Genomic DNA, 14634 nt, shown 5'->3' on the forward strand with positions numbered 1-14634 from the left:
TACTTGACATGCAGCACAGGCCAAGAACATTGTAGTTACATGGTTGAGTTGAATGAACAGTAGAGCTGGTGACAGTGTTGTTTTTGGCAGCAAAGTTTGATTTTAGTTTTAGTCATAGTCTTTTGAATAGTTTTCATTTAGTTTTAGTCATCTGGAATGTTTTAGTGTTAGCCTAGTTTTGGCGTGCCTTGATGCCGTCGTAATGAGCCGATCTACAAGCTCACAACACGTCCCAGCGCGATAATCTTTCTCTCCTTTTGTTGTGTTTTGTGGTCAACGCACAGCATTACTAACACCCCTTCCAAATCGCTTTAGCGCTCAATAATAATTATAATTTACCAAAATCTTAGTCACTCAGAGCCAAGAGGAACAGTATGTTCCTCCCCAACCTCTTAGTGCTGCGGAGACAAACAAGGTTATTGTGAAACTAACAAATGTGATTATAACGGAACGAATATGAAATCCAGATTCCATGAGAACACCGAGATGATTGAATGAAGCGAGCGCACACACACACACACACACACACACACACACACACACACACACACAATTCTTTACTGCTCATTTCTGTCATTAACACCTTTTATTTTTAGTTGGGGTTCCCCACCAACTGGGATTGAAACTTAAGTGTGTACTGTACTTGTGCTATCATGCATGTTAAATGAATGCTTTCACAGTTCCTGTGAATGCTAATCACCTCCTTGCCTGTTATAAAGACTCAAAGAACAGAGCTTTGGCCTTAATGAACTCAAACAACAGATTTACTCAATGAATGACTTCAATAATAATAAAAATACATTTCAATTATAAGGCGCCTTTCAGGGCACTCAAGGTCACGGTACAAAACAGGGCTTGACATCAAGGCTTGTCCGCTTGTCTGGGACAAGTATTAAAGTGCTTTTTCTGTGACACTCATACCAGCCAACAATATTGTCTGGCATTATTGTCTGGCTTTCCTAATCATCACCTTTCCAATATTGTTAATAGCCATAGAATGTCTGTAATCTTACATACATTTCATGTATTCCAAATACCAAATACACAGCCATATATCAGTCCTGTCGGAGAAGTTAGTCCAGTCGGTAGTCGTGTTAGATTTAATTACCTCCCGTTGTCGTCGATCGCATCGCTACTTGGCTACACTTAGCTGCTACAACCACATCCGGGACAACATCCGGTCCGTCGGTAAAAGTGCCAGTCGGTAGTCGCGTTAGATTTAATTACCTCCCGTTGTCGTCGATCGCATCGCTACTTGGCTACACTTAGCTGCTACAACCACATCCGGGACAACATCCGGTCCGTCGGTAAAAGTGCTCCAGGCGCTATAAACGCTATAGGCACATTTTATTAATGGATTAATAACCCTGGGCAATAAATGTGTTCAAATGGGTGCTATGACAATGGGTATTGCATACTACAGAGATCTCTATATACAGTATGGGCACAAAAGGGACACATACAGATAGTTAAAACAGGTGCTATGACAATGGGTATTATTAGGTTCCCAAGTTGCATCGTTCCCAAGTAAATGAAAAGTGTCATGAAAGTATCATGGCACAGACCAGTCACGTGACCACTTCTCTTCCTTCTCAAAGCTTCCTTGATGTAGTCCAGGAAGTAAGTGAGCCCAGTGTCCAGGACATCATGGACACTTTGAAATACTAAAATATCTAAAAACACATATTAACCACATAAAAACCCAAGGAAAGTGTTTGTCTCCCAAAAATAATAAAAATAAGATCTGGCTGCAAAAGGGGCCCTTTAATGCAATGTCAGTCTCCTTAAATAGCAGTTACGCTGTATCTCTGCATTGCTGAGCTGACCGACTGACTGACTGACGGACTGACTGGTTGATTTCATGTGTCAGTCAGGATTGATTCGCATTCACTAAACATCTACAGTACTAACATCTGGCGAACACGATGCTGTTCTTTGGATCGTTAGTGGCTCACGCAAACTATAAACTCAACACACAGCGAGGATGTCATTTCACTGTTTTTCAGTCTGGGCCCCAAAGCACATGCCAAGCTTCATTAAAACAAACAACACAGAACAAGGACTGTACCACGGAGGAATGCTTTGTGAATCAGAGGAGTCTGTCTGCTACTAGATGGATGCCTTTGGCAGCTCTGCTATCAATGAACCCATATCCCCCATGTGTCGCTCTCTTATGCAACGACGCCTTCCAATTATGCAAACATCTAAAGATCGTCGCTCTGCAGTGACTGGCTGTGACACCTTTTCTCACTTAAATTGAATGGACCAGCCATGTGTGAATGTGCCCTGTTTCTGAGTTTATTAAAAGGGCAACAATTTACATAAATCATAGAGTTGCATATTTATGAATTCTGAGTTCTGACAGCCTATATGTTAAATCCATAGTAATTTACAATTACCTCTACCGAGCAGATCATATTTTCTTAGTATTAGCAGGATATTATACGTCGAGCTACTGTGAAGGGATTTGCACAAAACTTGAGGCCGGACGGGATAATTGGTGCTCCTGGGCCAAGACATGACGGATTAAGTTTTCACGCCTGTTGGCCAAAAGAGGCCATGCTAGTGGCTGAGGCTTAGCACAAGAATGCACATAACATCTGAAAAGATTAACTTTAACACACTTGACTTGGGCTTTATAACCTCGTGTCATCTGTTGAAAGCCTGCATGTTTTCTGTTATTGTTTTCTATTTATGGTTCAGCGCTCATATCTGCTCTAGACATTGAACACTGGAACATATGAATACAATTTACATTTCTGTTTTTTGGCTTTTTGGTTCCGGTTTAGCTGGTTCCCGTTTTTCGGCGTTGCTTTATTGTTCTGGTTCCCCCAATCCTAATTTAATGCTAAATCGAGTAACTACTAGTGAGATTAACTCACCAGTCGCTACGAGTTGGAATAGAAGATGGATATACCAAACAAACTATTCCTATAAGCGAAACTACGCCGCATATCAAGGGTTTTATTGAGTAGGCCTTACAATTATGATGGCCTTGATCGCAGGGAATTATTTTGGGTAATACTGGTTCCGGTTTGGTGGTTCCAGCCTGATGACTACTACGAACCAGTGACTACAACATGTTAACGACCTCCCATTAGTCTGACCATTACTAACACTATCCCAAACCCTAACATAACCCTAATCTCACAGGTAACGGATGATTTGTTGTAACCCGCAGCACAGGTCAGACTAATTAAGGGGGGGTCTGATCGACTTAAGGGCAGTCCTCCTACATACAACATGACGTCATTTCCACTCCCAACCGGATCAGATTGATCCCAGGCTGGCTTAACAAGGAAATAAACAACAGCAAATAAACAACAGCATTTTAGAATCAAGGCACCCCAAAAAACGCAACCGCAACTAGGCTATTTACAAGTAACTTTACAGAGAAACAAGAAGACATGGCAACGCTGATCTCCACCCAAACTGTCCAATAATAAATGCTCCACAGTGAAACACACAACAACCACATGAAGGAATAAAACACATCCAGAATAACTGCTAGTCTAAACATGTCTGCCGCACGTCGTAACCGTCCCATTGGATTAGCACAGACCAGATTCAGAAAAGGCTGGTTTTGCTCAGCCAGCGTGTGTGTGTGTGTGTGTGTGTGTGTGTGTGTGTGTGTGTGTGTGTGTGTGTGCTTGCATCCGTTTGAGAATTTGAGAAAATGGACATTGTGAGGACCATTCCTGGTGCTCGCAAGACAAATAATTTGTACTGTAGATTTAGGCTAGATTTACACGTATTTGTGCACTGCTGTCAGACACACCCAAAAGAGCCGATCTACATTACAAGCTTATTGTGTGAGCTTGTAGATTGTCACATTTTTAGTTGTGTGATACTGGTGGCGGTGTGCAATTAGACTTTAGGGTTAGGGTTAAAAATGACAAAATAAATAAAAATCTGCTATGCACTACAGTTCGCGAGCATTGCCTTTTTTCCACGCATGTGCACGCGCCCGCGCCCGTGAGACCTGTTGGGACGGGTGACGCGCGCCTGGCTGAAAGGCCACATTTTGTTGTCAGGAGCCGTTCTCTGTAACGACCACTTGGGCCCCCATCCATCCATTCACTGGGTTCTGTTCTCTGTAACGACCACCTGGGCCCCCATCCATCCATTCACTGGGTTCTCCGTTCTCTGTAACGACCACTTGGGCCACCATCCATCCAGTCACTGGGTTCTGTTCTCTGTAACGACCACCTGGGCCCCCATCCATCCATTCACTGGGTTCTGTTCTCTGTAACGACCACCTGGGCCCCCATCCATCCATTCACTGGGTTCTGTTCTCTGTAACGACCACCTGGGCCCCCATCCATCCAGTCACTGGGTTCTGTTCTCTGTAACGACCACCTGGGCCCCCATCCATCCATTCACTGGGTTCTGTTCTCTGTAACGACCACCTGGGCCCCCATCCATCCATTCACTGGGTTCTGTTCTCTGTAACGACCACCTGGGCCCCCATCCATCCATTCACTGGGTTCTGTTCTCTGTAACGACCACCTGGGCCCCCATCCATCCATTCACTGGGTTCTGTTCTCTGTAACGACCACCTGGGCCCCCATCCATCCAGTCACTGAGTTCTGTTCTCTGTAACGACCACCTGGGCCCCCATCCATCCATTCACTGGGTTCTGTTCTCTGTAACGACCACCTGGGCCCCCATCCATCCATTCACTGGGTTCTCGGCCGGGGCTATTTTGGGATGTCTGTCTACGCTGCCAGTGACGCGTGCTGCTGGGTAAATTTGCAGCTCCCGTGCTACCTCAGATAGCACCATGGCAGCACCAAGAGAACCATGAGGGGGGGGGGGGGGGGGGGGGGGGTGAATGGTGGTGGGTGTTGGGGGATGCAGAATCAGTATACCAGAGAATATGCTAGACTCGAGCAGCTAGACACAAGGAGATAGCATCGAGAGGAAGAGGGAGAGAGAGGAGGAAAGAAAGGTGAGGAAGAGACTCTTGGGAGAAATGCAGTGGGAAGGAAAAGAAAAAGGTTTGCTTTGGGGTAAAGTTGAATCTTAAATGAGGGACAGACAGACAGACAGAGTCAAATGAACAGTGGATAAAGGAAGAGCACAGAAGGAGATAGACTGATAGAGCGCTGAATAGTGGAGGAGGAGAGAGGGCGCTGTTGTTCTTCTGACCACTACAACAACACACAGTGCACATCAACAAGCAACTGTCTTTCCAATGTTCACCTTCAGACCTGATGCTGTCTTGGGTCATAGATTCTCTCTGTACCGCCGGCGTTGTTGTTTATTTTGCACAGGAGACACATTAACACCAAACAGATGTTCAGTTAAAAACTTCAACCAACTCAAAGACAAAAAATCTCTGGCGCTGGTAGTCGATGTGGACACACTTTCCGGGTATTCTTGTTTTGCGAGCCAGATAAATAACACACAAAGACATTCCAAAGTGTTTGCAGACATGATGTGGCTTTTGGTAACACCAAACTAATTGAGTGTCTTGGGTTTTATGGAGTGCTTGCGTTTATCCAATTTTATCAACAAAATTGAAGACATGTATCTTCTGAGCACACATCAGACTAGATTCTCAGGCTCTAGTTTTTATGGTGCAACAGGTAATTAAACATGTAAACACACACTAAAGTTAAAACAGCATGTCAGCGCTTAAACCACGTGAACCCTAGCATCCCTATTCTGGGCATGTAATAGTAGGCGAACATATGACAAAAATAGAACTCTTGTGAAAATAAGTGAGCATTTGGCGAGAATAGCTGTGGTCCCTGTACACTCTCAGAGTTATAGTGGTCCTTCAAATTAAAAACTTTGGAACTGATCCCGGTTCCCGAATCCCAACCCTACAAAAAACGTGCCCTCCTGGCTCCTGCCGGCGGTCCATGCCCGGCGTGCCCAGAGCCTGGCCATCGGTGTATGGACCACCGGCCACCTCCAGAGCCCGGCCATCGGTGTATGGACCACCGGCCACCTCCAGGGGACCTCCGCCGGTGCCCCGTGTAACCCCCTACTTGCCTGCGCCATCGGTGTGTGAATGTGAACCGCTCAAAACTCTATAATGTTTAATAGTGTTCCATCGTTGTGTGTGAGAATCTTTGAATGCGAAGTACAATGTACATTTCAATCGTCATAAAGACAAAAAAAGCTCTATCCTTTGAGACACACCCTTGTTTGGTATTTTTCTTCCTGTCCTAGCACAAAACTACTATGTATTGTATTCCAGGGACCAGCAACAACCACCATGTTGTGAAAAAAAAGGTAGGGCGTCCATTTTTCAATCTCCTGAGCTAAGAAAGAGAGAGGCCTCTGCCTTCAGGGAGACAACGAGTAGGCAGGTAGGACTTTTACTTTATCGCATGTCATGTCGCACACAAAAAAAAAGCCGATCTACAAGCTCACAATGTGTCGCCGAGCGATGTGGTGTTAGCTTGTAGATTGACTATTCCCGGCGTGGAACACTGATGCGCAACTATCTATAAATCAGTCGCTTAGCAAGTCCAAACAACCTTGATGTTAGGATCTCAGATCACTCTTAAGATCTTGACAGCCCGGTGCAATGATAAAAAGTTCAGACCAGGTCGGGCGGGTGCACGCACGCACACACACACACACACACACACACACACACACACACACACACACAGGAGAGTGAGTCTTAACACTGACAACATGCTGAGAAAGGCAAAGGAGAGGATGCCCAATAATTAAAAACTTGTGTTGTGTTGAACTGGGGCACGGTGCCGGTAGCTGTCCAAATAGCTTATTGACCACATCAGTGTTCAGCAATAGCTTGTTGACCACATCATCGCGCAACTTCGTGCCACGCTGCGAGCTTGTACATCTGCTATTTTTGAAAATGTTTCAAAGATCTTGAAAGTGTTGAGAACTACTGATTTACAAGGAATTTTCAGAATCGCCTTCAGGTCTTAGTGTTGTTAAAGAGTCGAGGTTATGGCTGAGCTCAGAGAATGTGAGGAGGCTGGTGAGACCGTCCACTCAGGATGTTCACACATACCGGTAATCAGTGGTGAAAAAAACATTTGTTTTTTAAAAGTATCCAGTATACTGCAACATAGAAACACTACAAGTTGTAAGTAAAAGTCCGGTAATCTAAATGTGCTTAAGTAAAAGTACAAAAGTATTGGCATCAAGATATACTTAATATACTAAATTATTATATATATATATATATATATATATATATATATATATATATATATATATATAAAATATATATTAGCAGATCTACAAGCTCACAAGCTTGTCAAATAATATAAATCTAAATCTACAAAGATTGATTGAATATTTTATTAACGGTTTAACGGACAGGCACAGGGAAGTAGGCCTACAGTACAATAAAGGTCTGCTAAAAGGATATAACCAGAAAAGCCCTTCATATTAGTATTGAAAATTGGAAATACTACAGAAAAGGAAAAAAAATACCTCAAAATTGTACTCAAGTACAGTACTCGAGTACTTTCCACCAATGCACATAATGCTGTGCTTCATGCCCGGCTCAGACTCTTGCCAGCAGAGAACCTGACCTGGATTTCACGAGGTCCTGTCTTTATCAGGCACTTTATCAACTATTTGACACATTTGCAGGTTGTTGATTTGTCTGTCTGTCCATCCGTCCGTCCCTCCTTGTACACACAATATCACTGACCACTTTCTTCATGCTGAGGAAGGCTTTGATACCGTAATAGCTTCGTTATGTTCCATACTTTTGACAGATATGTACAAATATATGTCAATAAAATGCTCAATCAATCAAATACAAGTCACATTTTATGCTGTCAGAGTGTGAGTGAAATGAGATTATATGGGAAAAAGTGGGGAAAAGGTGCGTCAGCCATCTTCCGAGTCATTTATAAACCATCTCGTGGGCCTGGTTATCCATCACGCAGGCCCCGCCGGGCAGAATTCTACACGAAATCCCTGAGCAGAGCCTCTGCGTGGGGAGATTTCTCTCAGGTTAACTGTCGGCTCAGTGGCACGGGCAATGTACGTGACATGTGAGTCCAACAGACACACACACACGCACGCGGCAAATTGACTCAGTATGTTAAGTGTTGACATGGGGGCCACACGTCCGCCTCTGGGTAATAATTAGAAAGCTGACTGAACAGCCGTGGGCAACACAGTCCTCACATGAACATGCACCGGGCTAAACATTAAACGCTACAGCCCCACATACAGTACAATGCACACACACTGTATGTGAGGCCGCCTGCCAACGATGACACATCATAGCTGTCGGGTGCAAACCTCGTATCTCCATATTGCATTGTTTTGTCTTGTTTAAATGAATGTCCTATTTCATATTTTTTGTTGTATGATAGACATAGCAAAACAATAGCCAATATACTAGAACAACATGAGGACACCAGGTTGAAAGTTTTTAAGTGTGTCTGTGGGTTTTAGAAATATTTAACTTTAGTATATACCCTCCCTCTTTGCCCTGAATTTGACCCATTACCATCAGGCAGAAGGCTTAGAGTGCTATTAGCAAAGAAAAGGAGGGTTTCAACAAGACGTCGTTTGTGCCGTGGACATTTTAAATAAGAAAATATTTAACTAGCTCTACTACCTAATCCCTACAGCCCATGATCACTGTTGCAGCGTTATGGGAATGCATTCTATATAGTATTTTAATGCATTTGTGTATTTTATGTAATGATGTTTTTAATGTTGTATACTGACTGCCAGTGTGCCAAAGGCAAAATGCAACGTTATGCAAGATTTAATGGACAATAAAGTTGTCTTTATCTTTATCTTTTGATAGTAAGAAGCTTGTCTTGGCCTTGCTCTCTTTTTCCTTCTTTTCTTCTTTATTATCTTTTTATTACCCAACCTGTTGTTGCTTTTATTAGCTGTTTTTGTGTTCTTTCCTATGGTGACTGTTCAAGGCAGCTGATTGATAGTTGTGGGTTGTTGGGTTTCCCTCGAGGGATCAATAAATTGATCCCTCGAGGGAAATTGATCCCTCGAGGGAAACCCAACAACCCACAACTATCAATATTTACTGGTAAAGAAAAAGCCCAAAGTCGTTATAATATATATTGCGGTCAGGTGGAAATCTTGTACAAACAAAACCGTTACTTATCGGGGAATGGAGAAAACAAGACCCTATAGTAGAGTAATACAGCAAAGATCAGTGTTGCTGCTTATTATAACGACTTTGGGCTTTTCTTTTTTTACCAGTAAATATTTATAGTTGTGTTTGTTTGTTTTTTTTGGGGGGGGGGTTTCATTTCTAAAGTGTAGTTTGCTTATTTGGGATTACTAAATGTTGATTAAACCAGTGGTATTCAAACATTTTCATGTCAAGGAACCCCAAATTAATATGTAGGCCATCTGAAAATATTTTGTGCAAGGAAATGTTTGAAAAATATTCTATCTTTCAAGATAAAAATAAATAAATAGCAGATCTACAAGCTCATAACGCATCGCGGGCTTATAGATCGCCTATTTTCAAATATATTGGATTAAAGTGCTGGCCTATAGTCGCTTATTTTTTGGGGCTTGTTTTCATAGACCCGGTTGCTTATTTCTCTCTACGACAAGCCTGCCCCGGATAACTGTTCAATGGAGGTAACGCTGTATAGCAGTAACATGTTAATACCTGTAGGGTTAATGGATACTGTGCTATGGGAACTCCACAGCTAAAAGGCACCATTGGTGGAAAGTAATTAAGTACTGATCCACTCGATCAGTACTGCACTTTTTTCTAATTTGGTTATTGTTAGGTTCTTTCACGTTATTAGAAGTACGTGCATTTTCTTTCAATGTTTTACGCTTCTACTCTACTGCATCTCAGAGGCAAATATATTGTACTTTTTACTTTATTACAAAACATAGCCTACATTAAGCAATAAATACCTATTTTAAAGATAGCTGTTCTAGAAACTCACAATCCGTAGCATTGCGACGAGTTGTGAGCTTATAGATCTGGACAGATTTGGAAAATAATGAGTACCTGTACCTTTACCCAAGTATATTTTTGAATGCAGGCTTATTTTTCTTGTAACAGAGTATTTCTACATTGTGGTACTGGTATTGTTAATTTTACTTTTAACATTTTGTTACCCATTTCTTCACCCAGCGTCAATTATCTAATGTAATCCTGGGCACTACACTTCCTCTGTCAACATGTAGGCAGTGCCAGTGGACTGACCACATGCTTCCTTCTATGCATGAGGAGTCCAAGGAACACGTTATTCCAACCGGTTCCTTTCCCCTCCATCAGTGAGTGAGAACATGCAAACTCCACACAGAAAGGCCCTTTCGCCTTGTTACTTTTACTTGAGTAAAGAAATTACTTTCTCCACCACTGAAAGGCACAGAAAGTTCTGCGGGCTGTGCATTTGACCTGCCGCAGGGATAGTGACTGGCCACAGTCTGATAATGTTGCATAACATGCTTTCATAATCAGATAAGGAGCTATGTATGCTAAATGCTTCTGGGGGGGAGGGACCTCAAATAAAACCATTTGGCAACTTGACAAATACAGTAGCACACACCGTGTGTGAGTCATATCTAGATGCAGACTGTTCTGCTGGCTGCATGATGACTCATACTGTAATTAAACCTGGGGAGCAATCCCCACACACGTTAGTTACTGGAGCATAAATACAGTACTATATACTGTACTGTTATAAGCGTGCGCATTACGGTCAGCATTTTTGTGATTAAAATAATGCGTCATTTCCATGCAAATACAAGACAGCCGCCCCTCCAAATCTTACCACTAAGACATACCCACTCTAATTTTGAAGAGAGAGAGAGAGAGAGACTATTTTAGAGCTAGTTTTGATATTTGTCATAAGGCTGTTTGTATACCATGAAACAATAGGATACATATTTATTGGGAGAAACAAGCATGAAGTATATGCTAAATCAGACATTTAGCACCGCCGACAGCCCAAATGGAATCAGTCTGATTCGACTGCCAATCTCTCAGTCAAATGATCCTGTAGTTGCCTATATTCAACTACCAGTCGAGTATAGACAACAATGCCCAACCAGATTCGACTATAAAAATCCGTACACAGCCCTACAACAGTACAACTGGTGGTTCAACAATATTAATGACATATGAGCAGTATAATAACTTGTATAGTATAAGTATGTCACAGTAATGTACAAGTATAGTAGTAGTAGCAGCAGCAGCAGCGGCAGTCATTTAAAAAAAATCACACCCGTGTGAAGTGAGGGGCACTCTTATCATCATCATACATCACATTCCATTCTCAACCAATCAAATCATTACAAATGTCATTCTGGCCAATCACAATTTGCGTCCTCACTTTTCCACAATCACTTTTAGCTTCAATGTTTGTGTTCACACAAACCCGGAAAGCTGGGCATAGGAGGGGCCTGCGCCCCTCAAAAATATATAGTTCCATTGTTGTTTTGAGGGTATATATGTCATTGTACATAATCTATGCACATACATGAAATTCATCTTAACTATTACGGTAATATACAGCACCTGCGGGGAGCAGTAAATAATGTATTAGGGGTATAAAATTGACTGATTCTTGCTGATTCTTGAAGTATTTCGATAATTTTGTTCAAATGTGACCCTTTAACAGCCAAATTCCCAAAGCCATTGGTGTATCTCAAGGCTGTCTTTTTGAAAACTCTTCATATCTGCATAATTTATGTAGACACTAAAAGGGAAAATGTATTCACTCGGCTCAACCAATGAGAAGCCCTGAGGGATTCAGTGTCATTCTGTTTGCAACCGCAGGAAACCACATATCAGAGAAACAGTTGTCATTAAATAAAGCTAATCATGTGGATTCTTTTGCTTTTGTAGCCTACACCACAGGGGGTCCATCGACTTGGCTGCTACATGACGAGGTGGCAGCCAAGAATATGGGCTTCATGTGTGTTTTTCCACATTGGTTACAGCTGTACTGTTTCTCTCCTTTTTCCATTCTTTCTTCTATGAATTCTCCCAGGTTCTGTTTCAATTTACTGTTTCTTGGAGAGCTTTGTATGTCCTTAGCATTATATTGAGAACCATTCGACCAATTGATTTCAAACTAGATATGTGTATTGCTGTGGATGCATGCCTTTTACGGCCATCGCCACTGCATGCCCCCACAGCAATACACATGTCTAGTTTGAAGTCGATTGGTCGCAGGGAAAAGGGCTTTTATGGCCATGTATGGAGATCCCTGATGTCATCAATATGATTTATAGTCTGGCCTCCATGCAACTATGACAACAGTTACACCAGGTATTGCACTACTTACATTGAAACACAAATTGCAGGTGCTCAAGGCTGCATTGCAAAGTATAGTGACACTCTATTTGGCCTTGGAATTGAATTGGAAATAAAATACTTTTTGAAAGTTTCCTTTTTGCCCGGAGGTGCTCTGTCAGATAACTGGCGTTATCTGACAGAAGTGTTGACCGTCCTTAGTGATGCCGTCTGCCTTTCTTTTTACTGCCTGACCGCAAAGGTCTGAGATGAGCCGGTGTGCATGGTTGCTTGCTCGACAGCCTTTTCTCTGTGAAAATGTCATACTGTGGCCCCGGTGGCCCCAGCTGAGGTGTGTTATGTGCGATGACGTCCGTGTGTATTTTTATAGCCGCGTGTGAGCTGTGACTGCTGTCTGAATAGTGTCTCCTTTAGATTGAGTGTTTATCTAACAGCCATTACCTCTTGTAAGCGGTGTGGCCTTGGAAGAACTACAATGGCTGGTTGAATGAGCTGAAGCTCAATCAAAAGCACCCATCATTGACGCTCAAGCCAAAAATCATCAGGTACTTTGGTGTGCATTCCTACTTCATCTAGTGTAAACTCTAAACAACTACCGGTATCCTTTCGGAAAACCGGCAGTTCTCCGGTTACCGTTTTTATAGCCGTATCTGTACTGTGTGCCTGCGTCTGAATAGTGTGTCCTTTAGATTGTGTTATGTAACAGCGATTACCTCTTCCTCTTGTAGGCGAAGAGGCTTTCAATGAGTCAGTGAGTTACAGCTGGTTTTCGTCAGGTCTCACATTTGCCATTGACAATGAAAGGAGAATTTACATCATATGTGCCAGAAATATTACATACATTTGGGCCAACACATGAGGTTTTTTTAAACAGTTAACATTTAGGCTAAATGCCTAAATTGTAAATTAATTCAAAGTATATTAATGTTTTTATTGGATGATGCACGACGACAAGAGCGACCCTCACATCACACAGGTGTGATTTTTTTTGTGATCCATTCTACTTCAGAGGGATGAAGCGAGAAGAATTTGTAGCGCCGATCCCGGGACGACCGTGTTTGACGTGCTTGTAGGTGATGGAGAACTCCCCCGGGTAGTGGCCAATCATCTCGGGCCTGACTTCCACCTGGTTGAAGGTCTTTCCATTGTACACTCCGATCACGGATCCCACCATCTCCGGCAGGACCACTATGTCTCTCAGGTGGGTCTTGACAACCTCAGGCTTCTCCATGGGGGGGGGCCTCCCTCTTGGCCTTTGCCAGGCGCCTCAGGTGAGACTGCTGAGCCCGAGCGTCAGACCCACGGTTCAGCCTCCTCCTCTGGCGGGCTCCATACAGCTCCATCAGCGGATCGCGGGACATGTCCAGGAGCTGGTCCAGCTCCACACCTCTGTAGGTGAACGTCCTGAAGGTACGCTTCTTCTTGACGTCTGTATCGGCCATCTTGCCTTGATGCTCTGGTGGCTTAAATAAGTGTACCTCTGCTTGGACCGCAAAACACTGCACTGTGATTGCGTGCTCGACCACTTTTATATTGGTAGGGCATGCCTACACGCCGGCAAAGCCGGATGCACCATGGACCAGGTGGATTCGAACCACCAGACTCTGTGGTGGCCTTTGCCGCGGCAGTTGCGTCCAGCTGCCGGCTCTGTCGGTGGCACTGGCAGCTTATGGCTAAACCTAGGGTTAGGTTTGAGGTTATATGGGGTTAGGGTGTTGGGTTTAGTCATAGTTTAACTGGCGGGACTGGCAGCTGCCGACAGAGCAGCCGCGGCAAAGGAAACAAATGCTGCTGCTGGACAATGTACTGAATGCACTCTATGTCCGTCCCTATCCGTCTGTGTGTCGACAGCTAATTTCGCAAACTACTAAGGAAATCGATGCCAAATGTCTTGCACGCACTGGCAGTAGGCCTAGGAAGTATCTCACACATTGTGAAGATTTGTTTGCGAATACTTTTCACATGTTTGTGAATCGTAATCATGATCAACAAAATCACACTTGTGGGAAGTGAGGGACGCTCGTATCATCATACATCACATTCCGTGTGTGCTCAACCAATCTTCACTATTCTGCCCTCACTTTTATCCTCAATATGTACTTTGCTCAGCCGAACCCAATGGGGGGATTCTGTGGGTTCCCCTGCAATATTATTTAATATTATATAGTATGTTATTTAAAAAAATTAAGATCACTGTTCTAAACCCTCGTTGCAGCACTCGCAAGAGGGCACGAGGCAAGCTACAGAACGTGCAATCCCCCAGTCTCCCGAGAGACTCGATAGGACAGTTTCAACGGCAACAACAAGGAGAGTGACAAAGATGCAGAGAAGGCTCAAACTAACCACTTTGACACAAATACACCAGAGTAAGGCCAAGGACGGACGCATGCACACCGCACACGAACAGTCTG

General features: G+C 43.3%; 1 pseudogene across 1 annotated transcript; it reads right to left on the bottom strand.

The window, feature by feature from the left end:
- Positions 1-13223: 13223 nt before the first annotated feature.
- LOC308334201 (small ribosomal subunit protein uS19-like) lies at positions 13224-13665 on the bottom strand (annotated as a pseudogene). The gene has a single exon. The product of its transcript is annotated as a small ribosomal subunit protein uS19-like (transcript).
- Positions 13666-14634: the final 969 nt, after the last annotated feature.

The sequence above is a fragment of the Protomyctophum bolini genome, assembly GCF_963924005.1.
Source record: "Protomyctophum bolini genome assembly, chromosome: 19".
NCBI classification, from domain to species: Eukaryota; Metazoa; Chordata; class Actinopteri; order Myctophiformes; family Myctophidae; genus Protomyctophum; species Protomyctophum bolini.